The sequence below is a fragment of the Sinocyclocheilus rhinocerous genome, unplaced genomic scaffold, assembly GCF_001515625.1.
Source record: "Sinocyclocheilus rhinocerous isolate Xijiao unplaced genomic scaffold, SAMN03320098_v1.1 scaffold597, whole genome shotgun sequence".
Classification (NCBI taxonomy): Eukaryota; Metazoa; Chordata; class Actinopteri; order Cypriniformes; family Cyprinidae; genus Sinocyclocheilus; species Sinocyclocheilus rhinocerous.
This window is the reverse complement of record NW_015649570.1, coordinates 468198-477012: the sequence shown is the minus strand read 5'-3', so window position 1 is coordinate 477012 and position 8815 is coordinate 468198. Positions and strand designations below refer to the sequence as shown.

The following is an 8815-nucleotide window of genomic DNA, read 5'->3' as shown; positions in this document are numbered from 1 at the left end:
CAAATTCCAATTGTTAGTTCCTTGGAGGATGTGGAGGATGTTTGTCTTGGTCGGAGTACTTAAGGAAATGTTGCAAGAAGATCAGGGCGCTGGAGCCCATAGAGCCCATAGTGTGGAGTGTGTTCAAATGTATTTTCCTGAAGTCAGGTATGCATCTTTTACTCTCTCAAGTAGATTAAGTGAAGGCGTATGTTTCTGCAAATCTGCGTCCAGGGTTAAGTGCATACAAGATCTCAGGTTAGATGGAGCATGGGGCACGTCAGGTGAGATTCTAGATTTCTGACTAACTGCTTGACTTTAGTTAAGTTGTTATGCAGTTGCATTAACTATGGGGGGCAAGACAAAATACTATTGGAGTACTGGCAAGCATGGTTCGGCATACTTCATAGTACTAGCCATAAACTCTGGTTATTGTCTCAGCTTTATTCAAGCTGTTATATAGTTAGATTAACTATAGGGGGCTAGATAAAAATACTATTGAAGTATTTGCATATTTCATAGTGCTAGCCATAACCTCTGATTTTGTTTGAGCTTTAACTAAGTTATTACATAGGTGACTGTAGGGGGCTAAACAGAACCACTATTTAAAGATTGACAAGCATGAGGCGGTCTATTAAACATCAGTCATAACCTCTGACTAATGATCAGACTGGAGAGTTTGTGATCGTGAGGTCGAAGTGAGACACACTGAGTGACATAGATTCCTAATGAACGAGTAAAATATAAAATAAGAGTTGAACAATCAGATGTCTAGTTAAAATATCCTATGAATGATCAACAATAATTTGCATTCTAACCTAAATTCGAGGTCATAATAAAATGGAGTCAGATTAGAATTTATTTTAAATTAAATTACTTTGCACACCGAAAAGACCACCTTCAGCCACCATTGGATACCTTCGTTGGGCCAAGGGGGTGGACTAGGGATGTAACGATTCACTCAACTCACGATTCGATTCGATTCGATTCACGATTTTGATTTCTCGATTCGATTCGACTCACAATTTTTTTTAACAAAATGAGATTTAAGACAAATTATAAATTAAATGTGTCCTTTTATTATTGCTTGGACAAAATACTGTACTTTTCTTTGTGAAATTAAAATTTAACACTATCGAAAGACAGTAAGTTTAACCTCTGGTTATTGTCTCAGCTTTATTCAAGCTGTTATATAGTTAGATTAACTATAGGGGGCTAGATAAAAATACTATTGAAGTATTTGCATATTTCATAGTGCTAGCCATAACCTCTGATTTTGTTTGAGCTTTAACTAAGTTATTACATAGGTGACTGTAGGGGGCTAAACAGAACCACTATTTAAAGATTGACAAGCATGAGGCGGTCTATTAAACATCAGTCATAACCTCTGACTAATGATCAGACTGGAGAGTTTGTGATCGTGAGGTCGAAGTGAGACACACTGAGTGACATAGATTCCTAATGAACGAGTAAAATATAAAATAAGAGTTGAACAATCAGATGTCTAGTTAAAATATCCTATTATAAATAATGTGTGTTCTCGCTTCGGTTCATGCAAAAGTATAGAATTGGATCTGAAGACATTGCTAAATGCATAATTATTTCTTAATAAGTGAAACTTTAGGTAAAGTTTTATTATAAATTATAATTTCTTGTTAAATCCTATTACCATCCAATAGCCTAAATTTGCTCATTTAAGTTCTTTACTTGCCTTTTTTGTTGGTGGTAAAATACTTGGAGTCAGTCATTCTGACAGTTTCTCAGATCTGAAGAGGAGAAGAGAAAATGATTTAAAGTCAACATAAAGCATATTTACATAACATTTTATCAATGCATAAAATCAGCAAAATAATCTCAAAATATCCTTGATTGCCAACTGGCAATTTTCATGAAATTAGAATACATATACAAATTTGAAACATTCCCAGTTTGCAGAGGAAATCATCATGGACAGTTATATGGTTCTGTAACCATAAAGGCTGCTGTGTAATTTGCCCCCTTTTAACAAGTTTAAAATGTTTCATATATATATATATATATATACACACTGTTATAAAATTTCGTTTTAAATATCTTTAGAAAATATATAATCATATACACGAACAAACGACAACACAGTAACACAGCCTTGCATTACAAAGGATTACATAAACTAAAAATATATGTCACACTTAATATTTGGAGGTGTACTTCAGTCAAATTTAATGGCTGTTAATTTATTAATTGGGCGTGACCCAAAAAATGATCCCGCTATGCTAGGCTAGTGAAAACCTTGGAAGCAAGACCTCTATCGACTGAAATACAGACATCTGTCCTGTCTAAATTATAATGCAAACAATTGATGAAAACACAAAAATAAGATACGCACAAGGAATGTGAGAATCGACGCGATATACAAAACTATTAGGTACTGGAGCACTTGGAAGAGTAGATGGAGCAGATGAAAGATGCGGTTGCTGCCTCTGCTTGGTCGGCGCTGGAAGATGGAGCGCACCCGGAAAAACAAAATGAAGCGCGGAACCAACAAACGAGGAGAACGCGTGAGATCGGAGCCACACAGATGTTACACCGGATGCAGAGGATTTTGATAGGTATGTGGCGGTTGTGGCCAATAAATATTTATTATTTATAATTATTATTTATTATAAGTATTTATTATGTATATGGTTGTATGTGGCTGCAGTCATGCACCTTTTTAAGTAAGCGGATTTTATACAGGTACGGTGAGTTTATTACATCAGTTCACAAGGTCACATGTTCAAATGTTATTTGTCTCATATTGGAAACCAATGAGTGAGCTACAGAAATTAAGCAATCTAACAGATTCCAAAGTATTCAGACCCTTCTCAAAGTATTTGGGACTATATGTCCCCCAAGCCCCGCCCCCTTTTCCTCTTTTGTTTAATTTCTGTTTTTGTTACACTTTTTTTGAACACTGTTTTTGAACACTGCCAACACCACATCGTATGTTTGGTTGTATTGTAGAAGTATTGCATAACAGCACAGGCGCATTGTAACGTTTCATTATATATATTTCTTACTGTTCTGTAATGGTTCACTTGGTACATTCCATTGGATACGTTTAAAAACTGACGATTTAAACGGGTAATACTAAGTTTAAATGGACTATTCAGTGTGGACTATTTCACAGTACCGTTTTTGTCTGTTAACCCGTCCTTGAGTCCGTAAATTAACAGCTTTACAGAAAAATAAGAGTTAAAGGCCTCATATGGTGAGAAAACACTCTTTTCAGACAAAACTAGCTTTGTAAAAACTTTCACTGATTTATTTTGCTCCTTCATTTGGCTTCATGCATATACTGTAAAATAATACTGATCTAAACCGTAAAAGGAATAAACGGCATACAATATGACCACCTAGACAAGTCATACAATATTTGACTCAAATAGATTTTAATTCGTAAAAATATTTCTCAATTCGAACTAGTCTTTAGCCATTTTCAAAAAACATCTAAAGACACATCTTTTTCGCCAGCACCTGACCAACTAATCACTTACCTATTCTATTCTGTTCTATTCCATTCTATTATAAAAAATAAAAAAAACCTAGCTATGTGTACTGTGCTAAACTAACTGAGACTTGTCATGGCACCTGTATACTGTTGTTCTCTCGTTGGTCTGATTGCTTCTATTGTTCTCATTTGTAAGTCGCTTTGGATAAAAGCGTCTGCTAAATGATTAAATGTAAATGATTAGACCCTTCCTGTCAGAGCAAGCCACACAACTTCTTGTCCAAGCTCTTGTTCTCTCCAGACTGGACGATTGTAATGCTCTCTTGGCGGGTCTTCCCGCATGCACTATCAAGCCTCTGCGACTGATCCAGAATGCAGCAGCGAGAGTGGTCTTCAATGAGCCAAAAAAAGCTCACGTTACTCCTGTCCTCATCAGGTTACACTGGCTACCAGTAGCTGCTCGCATCAAATTCAAGGTACTGATGCTTGCCTACAAGACCACCACTGGCGCTGCACCAATATACGGCGCCTTGTGGTGCCATCCCAAAGAGGCACAAAATCACTCTCACGGACCTTTTCCTGGACTGTGCCCGGCTGGTGGAATGACCTCCCGATCTCAATTCGAACTAGTCTTTAGCCATTTTCAAAAAACATCTAAAGACACATCTTTTTCGCCAGCACCTGACCAACTAATACTAGCACTTACCTATTCTATTCTGTTCTATTCCATTCTATTATAAAAAATAAAAAAAACCTAGCTATGTGTACTGTGCTAAACTAACTGAGACTTGTCATGGCACCTGTATACTGTTGTTCTCTCGTTGGTCTGATTGCTTCTATTGTTCTCATTTGTAAGTCGCTTTGGATAAAAGCGTCTGCTAAATGATTAAATGTAAATGTATTTTAAAATAAAAAAAACAATGGTTTTACATGTGGTACATGTAAAAGTAGGCTAACTAATAGCTTTCTCTAGTCCTCAGATCCTGAGGTTCCTGGCAAAAAAATTATATATATATAATTTTTAATGACTAAAGATAGTCATTAAAATTAGGATATTGGGTCCTCAGAGTCAAACGGCAGTGGCGTTTGAGAACTTTTCTTTAAATAAATAAATAAAATCTTTCATCAGTTAAGCCCAATTAGATATGAATATTAAAAGGTAAGATCAATGTTTTATCAAGTTATTATTATTTTTACATTTAGATACATAGCCTACATAAGGCAGAAGGCACAGAAAATGAGGGTTTAGAGTTTTCCTCTTAAAATCTGGATTTTTTTTTAATATTTTGCTTAAAATAAGTAGGCCTATCAACTAAAAACAATCAAATAATGTGCATAATAATCAAAACCCTCTCATCATGAGCAGAAAACAAAGTTAACTAGTAGTTTCAAAATTTAAGTTTTCTTTCCTTGCCATCTAGCCTACAAATACATTTTCCAATTATAAAAATTATGTTTGTTTTAAAATGCTCTTAACATGCTGATTTTTTTTAATTTATTTATTTTTATTATTAGACATTAAAGACATAACATGCTACATTTATAACTTTAACAAGACATCCAAAAAGATAACACAATTAAAGGAATGGGTTTACATTACATAGGGGAAAAAAAGAAAAAATCAATAAATAAAAATCAATAATAATACTTAAAGAAAAAAAAGACAGCATATACCCGTTCAATTTTCAAGTAACTTCAACTCTTTAGCGAATAAAATTGTATCTCTACATTTTTTGTTATCAATACATTGGAGAGACTCAAAATACAAATGAAAATCAGTCATAAAGACCTTCAAACAGGGTTTAGAACTATTTCTTTTACTTTTATGAATATGAAATTTACCAAATAAAATCATTAGATTCATCATAAAATTGACAGATGCATTTTTTGATTCAAAATATAAGATAACATCTTTGGATGTTAATTCACAATTATAACCAGATTTCTGTTGAATATATATAGATAAATCTTCCCAGAATTTTTTGGAATGGTAACATTAAAAAAAAAAGATGTAGAATTCTTTCTGGCTGATCTGAACAAAATGAACATTTTTCATCAATATCCATAAATTTTGATAAAGTATAGTTACTAACATAAATATTATGAAGTACTTTCAGATGTATTTCCCGAAGTTTGTTAGATATACAAAACCGAAAGGGAAGAAGCCAAGCTTTTTTCCAAATAATCTCTGGAAAACAAACGTTCCAGAAAAATTTCCCTCTAGGCTTAATAGATCTCTTTTCATAAAATAGATTTCTAATAAATTTATTTGTGCATTTTTTACTGTTAATGTCCACCCCATTTAAATTAAGAACGGGTTCAATTCTACAAATGTTAAGGGACAACATATGGCTTCTCATTAACATCAATAAACCTGTGGGAATGGCGTTTATCACAGAATAATATTCTCTATATTTAATAGGAAATGCCCATTTATTCATAAAAATTTCATAAGAAAGCTACTCAGCTGACTGATCAAAAAGGTCAGATAAAAAATTAATTCCTTTATCCATCCAACTCTGTAAATAAAGAGATTTCCGGTTAACTGTAATATAAACATTATTCCACAAGATTGCTTTATGTGGAGAAAAGTTATGCACATAACATAACTTCCAGGATAGAAATTAGATAATGCACAGGCAGTTTGCTAGTCCAGTAATCACACATTAACAAAAAGCGTAAACCTCCAACCTTTTTAAAAATATTATATGGTATAAAAAACCATATTGAGTCTGATTTAAGAAGACCGTCTGTTAACATGCTGATTAAAAGTGTAGATGGAAAGAAATGTTGTCACAAACATGGTTTGCACGGTCAGAGTCATATACAAGTAAAAATAACTATATTTGCAGCATTGTTGTTTTCTGCGAAAGTATCAGTGCCGCTCGCGTCTTTATAGAGAAGCAACGCTCACGGGAAGGGCTTGCATGAAGCACATTTGGCTCTAAATAAACATATTAGAGGATATAACGCCGAAAGATCATTACAGTAAACGACCTTGAGCGCTTGAGGCGTGTCCCAAGCGGTCCGCCATCTGAATACGTCTGCTCGACACTCTCCCTTTTCCAGCGCTTTACACCCATTTCTCGAGACTTCTTCAAATCTGAGGTGTGAACGACTAAAACAGGGGTATTTTCAGTGGTTTGAACTCAAAGAGGGTGGGGGGTTGGCCAGCCTAGACTTATAAGGACTGGTCTAGGATGCAACATTCAGTTTGAAAAGTAACATATGAAGGGGTCATTGAATTCGCTCAGCCGATTCATTCAGAAGATGGACTCATTTGGGAACTAATCACTGTGTGTTGCGAAGAGGCGCAACGGCTCTGCTTGTTTGAAACTAGCCTATTTTCGTCGACTATAGAGCAAAATCGGACAATACTGTGTCTAAAATGTAAGTTACTTAATTCTAACTTCTTGTGAAAGGAAATCCTGCATAGTGCAACGCCGGAGAATGTTATATAGTCTTAATTTCCTTCACTACTTTTTTTAAGTTGGATTAAGCTTTCTTTTTTTATTTATTTAGCGTTAGGCTACACAAACAACACAATACCTTGTTTTAAACAAATCTTGTTCACAGCTATCAAAAACAGTATGAAGTAATTACATTGCTTAAATAATAATTGCCAAATATAAATTAAATTAGTATTGCGTGCTTCTGTGGTGACTCTTGGATTCGGCGTTCTGTTGAGAATCATACAAAATGTCCGTAGATCAGCATAAACTCTGAGTTGACTGAACTAACTCAAGACCACGCTACTATTATTTCTTTTTGGAAATGTAATTTTATTAATTTTTTTTAGCAGAACTACCACACAACAATCACAATTCACACTTGAAGGGAGAGGACAATGAGAACATGAGGGATCCAAAACCCTGCAGAGTGAAACAGCATGATACTGAAGAACAAAGAGGGTTGTGTCTGTTCTTGATTCTTCATTATTGCTGCCGAAGACCATGATATCAGCTTCAGGAAACTTACTGGATTTAGTGGTCAAAGTCAGTTAGAGTCACTCTAAATCATTAGAGTGCTTCTGGTTTTGAAATTTCATATACATTTTGGGAACAGAAAAAGCCCAAAATAGTGAAAATTTGCATGGCAATTGTTGATTCTGAAAGCCCTTTCACACAAAACACGAACTGAACCAGTGAACTATCTTGATAAATGCAGTCTTTACCTGTTGCAAAGTTTTTGTGACTTTAATAAAACAGCATATTTTGTTGTTGTTGTAAACTCCAACTGTAGCTCACTGCAAGATAATTATTTGATAGTAAAGACACTGAAGATTAGAGAACAGGATGTCAATTCATTAAGCAAAAATAAGTTTTCTCATAAGAGCAGGGTATTTAGTATCCTGAAACCTCTCTTCCATTAACATCCATTAAAATGTGTCCTCGTCTCTCTGCCAGTAATTAAATTGCTTCAAAAGAATGTTCAGTTTAACATTTACTCATTCTTATACTAAAAGTAATGTAGAAAAGAATTAGAGACATTACAAGGCAGTTGTAATCTGTCCCAGAATTATTGTTTTTAGCATTTAACATTACAAATCATGCTCATAAAAATGCTCATATTTGTGCAGTCATTGCACATCAAACGATCCAGGTTTGATGGTATTAAGATAAGATCTTTGTGTTGAAAGTTTATCAAATTTGGTGTTTGGTTTTAATTTGACATTTGCCTCTCTTTTGATTTATAATGATATAATATGTTTATTTTAGACCTGATGGATGCGAACAAGAAAGAAAAAAAAGTAGCCAAAAAGTCTGTCGCCGGCTCTCTTCACACAAGAATTCATACTAGAGACAAGCAGAAACACAAAAAAGCCATTAGGCTGCAGGCGGGGATCCACGCTGAAGATAAACTGCACACATGTGATCAGTGTGACAAGAGTTTTGCACACAAAAGACACCTTAAGGAACACATGATAATCCACAACGGAGAGAAGCCACACACATGTGATCATTGTGAGAAGAGTTTCACGTGCAAAGACGACCTTAAGAAACACATGAAAACCCACACTGGAGAGAAGCCGCACACATGTGATCAGTGCGGGAAGAGTTTCACGTGCAAAGAAGACCTTAAGAAACACATGAAAATCCACACTGGAGAGAAGCCGCACACATGTGATCAGTGCGGGAAGAGTTTCACGTGCAAAGAAGACCTTAAGAAACACATGAAAATCCACACTGGAGAGAAGCCGCACACGTGATCAGTGCGGGAAGAGTTTCACGTGCAAAGAAGACCTTAAGAAACACATGAAAATCCACACTGGAGAGAAGCCGCACACGTGATCAGTGCGGGAAGAGTTTCACGTGCAAAGAAGACCTTAAGAAACACATGAAAATCCACACTGGAGAGAAGCCG

At 35.2% G+C, this 8815-nt stretch overlaps 1 pseudogene; it reads left to right on the top strand.

The window, feature by feature from the left end:
* Positions 1-6579: 6579 nt before the first annotated feature.
* Positions 6580-8815, top strand: part of LOC107710732 (zinc finger protein 260-like) — a 5613-nt pseudogene continuing 3377 nt past the window's right edge.